This window comes from Austrofundulus limnaeus, unplaced genomic scaffold (assembly GCF_001266775.1).
Source record: "Austrofundulus limnaeus strain Quisiro unplaced genomic scaffold, Austrofundulus_limnaeus-1.0 Scaffold2122, whole genome shotgun sequence".
In the NCBI taxonomy this organism is placed as follows: domain Eukaryota; kingdom Metazoa; phylum Chordata; class Actinopteri; order Cyprinodontiformes; family Rivulidae; genus Austrofundulus; species Austrofundulus limnaeus.
In genome coordinates, this window is record NW_013954524.1 from 10,748 (window position 1) to 20,326 (window position 9,579).

General features: G+C 38.9%; 1 long non-coding RNA gene across 1 annotated transcript in view; it reads left to right on the forward strand.

Moving 5' to 3' along the window:
• The window catches only part of LOC106537083 (uncharacterized), a 3,319-nt gene extending 2,483 nt beyond the window's left edge, over positions 1-836 (forward strand). Inside the window, exon 2 of the long non-coding RNA XR_001312605.1 lies at positions 618-836. This is a non-coding gene — a long non-coding RNA (uncharacterized LOC106537083). The remainder of the gene's footprint in view (positions 1-617) is intronic.
• Positions 837-9,579: the final 8,743 nt, after the last annotated feature.

The window sequence follows — 9,579 nt, forward strand, 5'->3', positions numbered from 1 at the left end:
AGAGAGGAGAAGGTAGAAATGACTCAGCCTGTAACTGAAAATATGGATGGAGGACAACAGAGCTGCTTCATGGAAGAAGAACCTCAGCTTATCCTATTAGCTTTAGCTCCGATGCTATATTGCCTTAAATGATTTAGCTTGGCGCTAGCGCGAAAGCTAACAAGCTAAACTGAGGTCCTCCATCCATATTTTCAGTTACAGACTGTCGTTTTTGTGTTCCCCTCTTTGTCATGTGGATGGAGGACCTCAGTGACGAGAGGAGAATGTGTATCGCTGAGCTAATACATATATATGGTGATAGCATCGGGGCTAATGCTAAAGCTAACAGGCTAAGCTGAGGTTCTTCTTCCATGAAGCAGCTCTGTTGTCCTCCATCRATATTTTCAGTTCCAGGCTGAGTCATTTCTACCTTCTCCTCTCTGTCAACGCTCTCTGGTTTCGTTTAAAAGAGTCGATCGTCAGATATTGTCCAAGATTAACCTTCAGGGTGGATATAGCTCGCTAGCATCGCGGGCGAGAATTAAAATTGGATTGAAACACGGCTACTGAAGGTGAATCTGGAGAATTTATCACTATGAAGTTCTCCTTCTAAACTGAATCTGATTTTATATTTACAGATGGTGACAGGAAGCTAAAGCTCTGGTTGGATCATCAGTTAAACTTCATCAGACAGAAGATTTTCTCCTGACCTGCTCTGTTTGCTGCTGCTTTCCTTTCAGCAGAACATTTTACTCTGACACATGTAGACACAAGCACAAGTTGAACTTAAATCAGACCCATTTGTCAAACGGTACGAACGTGTGGCAGAAAAATAAAGACTTTGGGTCATAGTTGGACTTTTGTTTGAAGGTTAATAATTGTTGCACAGAAATTACATCCCACAATCCACCAGCTAGGGTGGAAATAAGCAGCCCAACACTCTGCTCATAAGGTACAAAATCAAACGTATACACATTCAGTTATATCAAAATTGAATCATTAAGGAACTTAAATTGTGTCCAGAACAAATCCAGCTAAATAACTGTGAAACTCATCTGTTGGCAGCTGTGTCTTCACTTACAGGCAGTTATTTTAAGAATTTATACAGAGCCTCTGACATGTCCAAGCACCATCAAATACATTTAAAGCAGGATTTTCCTGGAAATAACTTTCCTCACAGAGAGGGCTGAAAATGTGAAAGTTACAGAATCTGCTTCTGAAAACTGAATTCAGTTTGGAGCAATGCAGTGCTTCGTCCTTTGATCTAAAAGAAATCAAACCAACGAGTTTATACAAAAGTATGACTTTTAATTTTAAAGCATATAAAACATTGTTTTCTCTTTAAAGCTTGCTTTTGTAACTGCGGAATTATTTTAATTAGTACTTTCAAAAAATGACTAAAAACGAATAATTGGAGTCCATTATAGGTCGCAGAATTTTTGTTTTTTCATTTAAAAAATGATCCTTAAAATTCTTGAATTGGAGTTCTGTGGAAATGTTATAAACAGATAATATCTTACCTGTTGTAGATAGGCTCGTTGAGCAACTTCACTTTGCAAAAATAGTTCAGTTTTGACCAGATTAATGAGCTAATATCTACTCTGGGTGATGCTGAGACCAAAGTAGATTTCTGCTCTATGTATTCATTCATTCATACATACACTGCCATTTGCCATGATATTCTTTTCCACCAGATTTCCTTCTTTCCTGAATTAGCTGCAGTGGATTAAAAAAGACTGATTATAAAACATAAACACTACACCTTTACTTAATGGAATAATTATGACACAAGGCTAAACTTTAAATTCACGTTTAGCTGTTTGATTTAACTAAAAGAACTTTTCTCTCATATGAAACAAATATGTTCTGCAGGGAGATTTTGAAGCACTTTCCTGATGATCAGAGGTTCTGTAAAACTGAAACTTTCTATTTAGTTTGTCACTATTCATAAAACATTTTCCCATTTAATTACTGATATTTGATCAACTCAGCATATGATGAGATATTTTCAGGTGAAAATAAAATGTAGCATCATAAAGCTGGAATTTTAGAAAACAATGAAAACGGAGAAAAAACTGATTTAATAATCTGCATTATGAACGGAAATGTGTTAAATTATTGATTTTGTTTAATTTTTCTGGTAAGAAAACATAAATATTTAGTTTGTTTAAAAATGACTTTATATTTACTTTAAGTAAATGTGTTACCTTTACTCAGTTGAGTAGAACAAGTAAATTCACTAAATCTGTTTTTGATTNTTTTTTAACCATTTTTAACTTTTGTACATATATTTATAGTTCAGTTTAAGGTTTTTGTGTTTGCTTTACTTTATTACACATTTTTTTTACTGTTTTTAAAACGTTCTGTATTTTTTAACTAGTTGTTAACCAATTTAACATTTGTTAAACTGATTTTAGGTTCTCTTCAGCTCTTTTTTAACTTTAAAGTGTCATTTCATCATTTACAACTGTTCAGATTTTTTTGGCTTGTTAAACTATTGGTTTAACCCTTTTTAACTTTTGTATAGCTATTTAAACTTTAGTGTAAGTCTTTTAGGTTTGATGTATTTACTCCATATTTGTTCAACTGTTTTGGTGTTTTTTTTTTCTTTTGTATTTTTGAAGTAATAGTTAAGCAGTTTAAACATTGTTAAGCTAATATTGGGTTTCCTCCAGCTCTTTTTGTTGGAAATACTGTGATCTTTGTTAAGAGGTCATCAAGGCCAGTAGGTTATTTTATGGTGCACGAACTCTGTAAGTGTTGTGCAACAGTGGAAAGCTTTTCTTTAATTTTTTACTGTGCATCATAAACTTATCACCTTCAGGAGTGAAACTGAGGTTCACGTCTTTATTTCTTGCAAAGACATTTGCAAGTATAGGCTCTGTAACTGAAAGTTTTGATAATGAGGAAATTACATCTGTTAGTTCATAATTGCTGATGTGTTTGACTGTACTGTCTGTAATCACGGACTCACTGCATGCAAATAAAAAAGCTTAAACTTCATCTGCTGCTGTATGTGTCCTCCTTCATATTTTGTGGTAGCTTGATAAATAATTTACCCAACAACTTGGAGGCTCGGTCCTGGATTCCAATATCTCTCCAATAGGAGGAGGCGTCCTGCAATCGGTGCATTTACTGACCGAAAGACCCTGGGTCTGAATTGACGTCACTGGGGCCAGGATGCACCAGCTCTTCAGGTAGTGACAGAATCCCACCTGGGAGAAGACCACAGACCTGCAGATACATGGTGAGGTGCATTTTAAAGAAGTATCTGGTAGTGTTGAGGAATTGGTCTAGGACCAAGTTGTAGTTCAGGGAATTGCAACTGTAGATTATGCCTAAATAATTTTAGAGATTGCATAGGAACACATAGTCAAACGATTTCACACTCTGAGGCAGTGCTTTAAGTGGGCCGGWATGCACCAGTACGCAGTACCACTACTTCTAAATTTTACCCTTGAATCTGGTGTGTACCGGCACTTTTTCTGGTGTTAACAGGTGTTTCATCCGCCTGCGTTTCCCCATCAATATACTCCCTGTACATAAAGCTCTGAGGTCGCATTTATAAGGATTGTGTGGAAATCCTACTAAAAGTGAATATACAGCCAAGAGGCAAAAATTACGTTCACCAAAAAAAATTCAGATTTCTAAAACTCTCCGCACGCACACCTACAAGCAATTTTTCTTACAGCTGCACGTCAGAGTTTGCGCACGAGGTCCCGCCTCAGGTTCTACCCTCCACACGCCCACACTCAACCATAAACAGTCAATGCAAATGACTCATGAATGTTAAGATGTATTTAAACGAGTCAGCTGATCGTGTCAACAAAAGTATTTGGTCGACTCAGTCACGCACTCCGTTGTGTGTCTGGAGTATGACAGGTACTGACAACTGCTCACATGAACAAACTGTCCATTGTTGACAGATTTTCCCTCATTTTGCAGGTTTACCGATATTTAGAGCAATCTCACGATTTTTTCAAAAATTCAGCTTCAAATATATTTTCACTGAGTCTGCAGGACGATAAAAGTAAATAAAATTAATAGTCCATGGGCTAGGGTGGGTTTAGCCTGGTTAAAACCAAACCCTGTCCTTTACTTTGCTTCGTACTGGGGTCTGGACTTGATGCATAGAGAATCGTTTCTTGAAGGAGGCGTGGCCTCTGCTGAAGCATGTATGTGTTGTCGCTGTGAAGGAGGCTAAGCTAAGAAGCTAACCGGAAATCGCGTGTTCTGTAAACAACCCTACTGAGAGGAGAAATACACCGAGCCGAACGAGACGACTGTAAATGAGAGCTGCTGCTTTGTCAGACATATTTATTTTAATTTGGAAGCCTTATCAACACAGACTGGCTTCATTCACTTCCTCCACTGCCGAATGCTAAAATAACTAGCAGACTCTGCGCAGAACATCGACATTCAAAACTCCTCCTTCTGTTTGCCGATTGGCCCAGGTAAAATAAACTACAAGAGACACTGCCCAGAAAATTGACGTTCTGTTCTCTGATTGGCCCGGCTAAAAATCTGCCAGCGAAATCCATTTCAATGGGAGAAGTCCCAGACGGAGCAGTGAAGGGAAACTAGAATTGATCGGAGCTGCGTAGGAAGGCAAGGGCCAGGCTAGGGTGGGTTACCCTGCTACATTTCTTCTACATTACCCATAACCTCTTGCCACTCACTTTCGCCTGTCAAACCTCGATAACTACATTGAGTCTCCGAACTGAGCATATTCTCTCATACCAATCTCTGTTATAGCATTTATAAAATATAATTTTTGGCCAGACAGTGTATAAAATTTATATATAAAAAAATCTAATTACATTTTAATACTATAAAGTTGATTTACAACCAAAACTGTATAGGATATGAATTATTTTCAAGAACATCATTGGTAATACCTGACACTGTATTGAAGTTAAAACATAGCCAGTGATGCATGATGTACAATTGAGCGGACATGAGTTTAATCTGTATTTTCTACAAATATAAACTAAAAACTTGGAAAATCTTTACATAATATGTCACCTTAGATGTTTCTTGATGTAATTATATATTTGTTTTTACCTGCAATGGTATCTTTTTATGGAAGGTAGAAACTGAAATAGCCGAGGTGTTTGGTTGTTCTCTCCATCTGTCAGCCATCTTGGTTTCACTGACTTTTTTCCCATTGCAATGACCAGCCAATAGGATTTTTTTTTTTGTATGGGATGATGTAATAGCTTCCACTAGAGTGGATTATATGCAACACTGCCCAAAATTGCAGGCATATATATAGAAAAAAAAAACCACTTTTAAACAGCTGTACACTGTAGTGACCTCTATACACAAAAGGGTTAAGTATCTGTACTGTGACAGGTTCATGAAATCGAAGTCTGAGGGGGTGCCAGTCAGGTCTCCCTCCTGACACATTAGATTTTTCTTCATAATATTAGCCTTGAAAACACAACAACCTCACAAAGGATGCAAGCATATAACAGTGCTCATCACCCTAAACATTAAATGAAATGAACCCAAAAATACCAGTTTCTTTCAAAACTCAAATGTATTGTTGCACAATTGTGAAAAAAAAGAAAAACAATTATCACAGCAAACAATAATTTGAATGTAAACTTAGATAATCTTGTGTTCAGTTCAGTTCCAAATAAGTCCAAAATCATAAACTCCACTCTGGGTTTTTTCTCTATCTGTCCCAAGTTCGAGTAAAGTAAACACAACAAAAACTGAGCTTGACAGCTCAATAAAAGTCAAAACGCCAAACCTGGTGCAGCAGCGGCAGCTATAGCCAGGTGAATGTACTCACAGTACTGGTAAAGAACTTCACCACCTTGATGGTCCACAGAAGTTTTCCTGCTCCACAGCTGCCTGACCTGTGGTGCTGATAAGGAACTTCCTGCCACCTTCAACCACAGAGGACTTTGCGCTCCTTAGATCCACAGGAAAACTAGGTCCACCTTGGTTCTTAGATGAAGTTTCTCCACCTTTTTCTTAAAGAAGACTCCTTGTCTTAATTTCTTCTTCTTTCTCCATTCACAGAAGAGCTTCCTTCCTCCATTCCAAAGCAAAGCTCCTTCTGGTAGCATTTTATCTCTCTCGTCGCGCCCATCATCACACCAGGGGTTGGATTTATAAAACTGGCGTACGCACAAAATGAGCCCAGAAACCTGCGTACGCCACTTTTCATGCCAAGTTTGTGATTTATAAAATCCAAACTTGACGTGAAAATGTGCAGTGCCTCAGCCAGCTCTGACCCATGCATGTGCTCATTTTGGAGACGTGAAACTGCAACACAGATGGTGAAGTGAAGAATTAGAGCTACACTGTGTAATGANGTTGAGTAGAACAAGTAAATTCACTAAATCTGTTTTTGATTGAAAAAGCAAATTTTTACATTTAAAGGAAATTAACTTTTCATTAAGAGTTAGTTCAGTTTAATTTATTTAATTCATAAAAACAAAATCTATGTAGAGTAAAATCAAAATACAAGGTAAATCATGCTGTGAATGAAAAGGATGCCCCTTATTAAAAAAACCCACAGCGTTTCCAAAAGTTTTTAGTAATTGTTATAACAAAATTGACCAAAAATAACTGATGAGTCAGTGGTCTGAGACAGAATCACTGCAGCTAATTTATTAACCTCATAACCAAAAACATCAAATATCACGCAGCTTCAAACTGTTCTTATTTATTTGTCTTTGTCCTCATCTACCTCCCCCTCACTGTAAAAATGTTTAAATACAGTCCAAATTATTTAACCTCCAATTCAGTTCTGGCATTTAAAGTGATGTTGGAGCAGAACCGGTTCAGACTCGTGGATCTGCTGTAGTTTTTTGTTCGACTGAAATAAGACTCCTCTCCTGTTAGCAAACTGTTCTGTTCTGTGTTGATGTTTAAGTTATTTTCTACTGTTTTTCCTTCAAAACGCCATCCCTCCATCTTTTTCCAAGTACTTGTTTATGTGATACCTGCTGTACGTTGGGTTTTCTCCTGCTGGCGTCTATGGAAATGAAGCTCAAGCTGCCGAATTTATAAATGTATTTTTTTCTAATAAAAAAGGGTATTTTTTATAAGTTTTTCTTTCTTGTCTGTACTTCAAAATTTTGAAGTTATTTTTAATATTATATTTTTCAGATCTGACCTCAAGAGTTTAAACACAAACCTGAATGATTAGAAAAGTTCTTCTGAAGGTTCTTGAGCAGAACTGGAGAACCGCTTTAAGAACTTCTGACCTTTTTCCACCTGAGGACCAATCATCTCTCGCGCCATCCAATCAGAAGGACTGCTTGTTCCAATATGGAGAATCAAACTTTAGACACCCAATCAGAAGGCTTTCTTGTTATCAAACCACTTCTTAAATAAGCTAATCTAGACACATTCAGATTCAGATTCTCTTTACTGTCATTCAAACATAACATCAGGGACGCAATGTTAAGAACACCCATTCAAGAAGATACACATGACAAAACATGGGGGAACAGGTGCGCAACCAGGGTCGCGCTACCTTTTTGGTTTAACAGCTGGAAATACACAATAGGAGAGATGAGTTTAAAAAAATGCTCTGATCCTATGTTTACATCAGAAACACAAGATCATATGCACAAAAAATGACTAGCGATACAGCAAGACAGCCTTGGGGTGGGGTTGGAGCTTAGGTCAAATAACACAAGATGGGGCGGAGTTCAGTGGTGTCTGTGACATTGAGGGTGGGTCTCCGTGCTGGAACCCATCCCTAGAACCCGCCAGAGTTCATGATGTTACAATCTCTTGCTCGGCTCACCAGAGTTTAGAGTTTTCTCCTCCTCTGCCTTGGGTTTCACAGGCCAGGTCCAACACAGGTGATGTGGGTGGGAGGGAATCAAACCCTTGTTGACATTTCATCCTTGGGGAGTTTAGATAGCATGGCAGTTGAGGCCAAGCCGCTGCGAGCTGATAGACAAACAATTGTTTTGGGACAAAGCGGCCTTGAATGTTTTTGCTGCTTTTCAGTGTCTTACTGCATCTCTGAAGTGGCGAAAAAAATTTCAATGAGCCTAATTCAGGATTCTCTCACCATTTGAAGCTTCACCCGGATGTAATCCTACCTGCCAGAGGCTCGCTCCAGGGATGCAATTCCTCGTTAGAACCACATCTAGTTTGCAATTTATCTTCACCAGCATCTGAGTCTGTGAGCTTCCAGACTGGCAGAATCCGTCCAGTGCGCCTGACAGCTTCTCAATTGCCCGGATCTCTGTCAGGGTCGCTTTCACTTTCCGATATACCATGAGTCCTCCGCCGATCGGCAGGAATCCAGTTATCATAAATCCAAATATGTACAAATTTTCCACGTCCTCAATGGAAAGTGGTGCGAGACACGTCAGGTTCCAGCTCCTCCAGGAAGCACTGATACGCCCAGCCACAACCATTCCACTTGGACAGCTTCGTTCCTCTCGTTCCAGTCTTAATGTGGAAAGATTAGTGCCAATTGCGTTCAGAGACCAGTTGACTAAATCCAAAATTCCTTTGCATTGTATCAGAATCAGGTTTATTGGCCAAGTATGTTTACACACACAAGGAATTTGCAGTTTAGAACATCCATCCGGAGAGAAACACAAACACGACCTCACCGCTTCCCGGGGCCGTGGACTCAGTGCCTCGCTGCGCCCTCTCTCCCCGCGGTAACCCGCTACCCACTCAACCCGTCTTAAAACACGGACCAAGGAGTCTAACGTGTGCGCGAGTCGGAGGGTCCCCCGAAACACGAATCATGCACTAAATAGCCAACACCTAGAATGTTTACAATATAAGCACAAATAGCAACTTACTACGTTTATTGTGTGAGGCATTATCCCACCGTCAGGTGCAGGAGAGGTGGCGAAGTCGGGAGGAGAGTCCGGGAGGGAGGTGGTCGGTAGAGCCTCATGAAACAGCACCAAACGACTGTCCATAAATCCCAACTGTGTCTCCAGGTAGTTAGTAAAACTATCTGGAGTAAAATGGGAATTGTTTAGCTAGCTAACAAAAACTAAATATCTATGCTATTGCTATCTGATGCTATCTGCAATTAGCAAGTGAACAGCAACGGCCGAGGCGAAGAAGTTTTTATATTACTGGAGCAGTAGGGGGCGGGGTTAAGTCGGGGTTATGTTTAAAGTGGCCGCGTGACGAAACGCAGCCGCCTTTTAAAGCACGCCCAGAAAATCCTGACACAAACATATCTTTAAACACAAATTGATCTAAACCTCCAAAATTAAAGTATCTACAGCTGTGACACTTTTTACTCATTTACAACAATGCAATTGTGACTTTTATAATGTTTAATGAAGAAAATGTTAAAATTTACTTTACACGGTCTTTAAACATCCATTCAGAAGGCTCGGTTGTTCCAACAAGAAGAATCAAATTTTAAACATCCAATTACAAGGCTCAGTTTTTCCAATAAGGAGAATCAAACTTGAAACATCAAATCAGGAGGCTCTTTTGTTCCAGTAATGAGAATCAAACTTTAAAATATCCAATCAGAATGCACTCTTGTTCCAATAAGGAGAATCAAACTTTAGACATCCAATCAGAAGAGTTGGTTGTTCCAATAAGGAAAATCAAACTTTAAACATCCAATCAGAATGC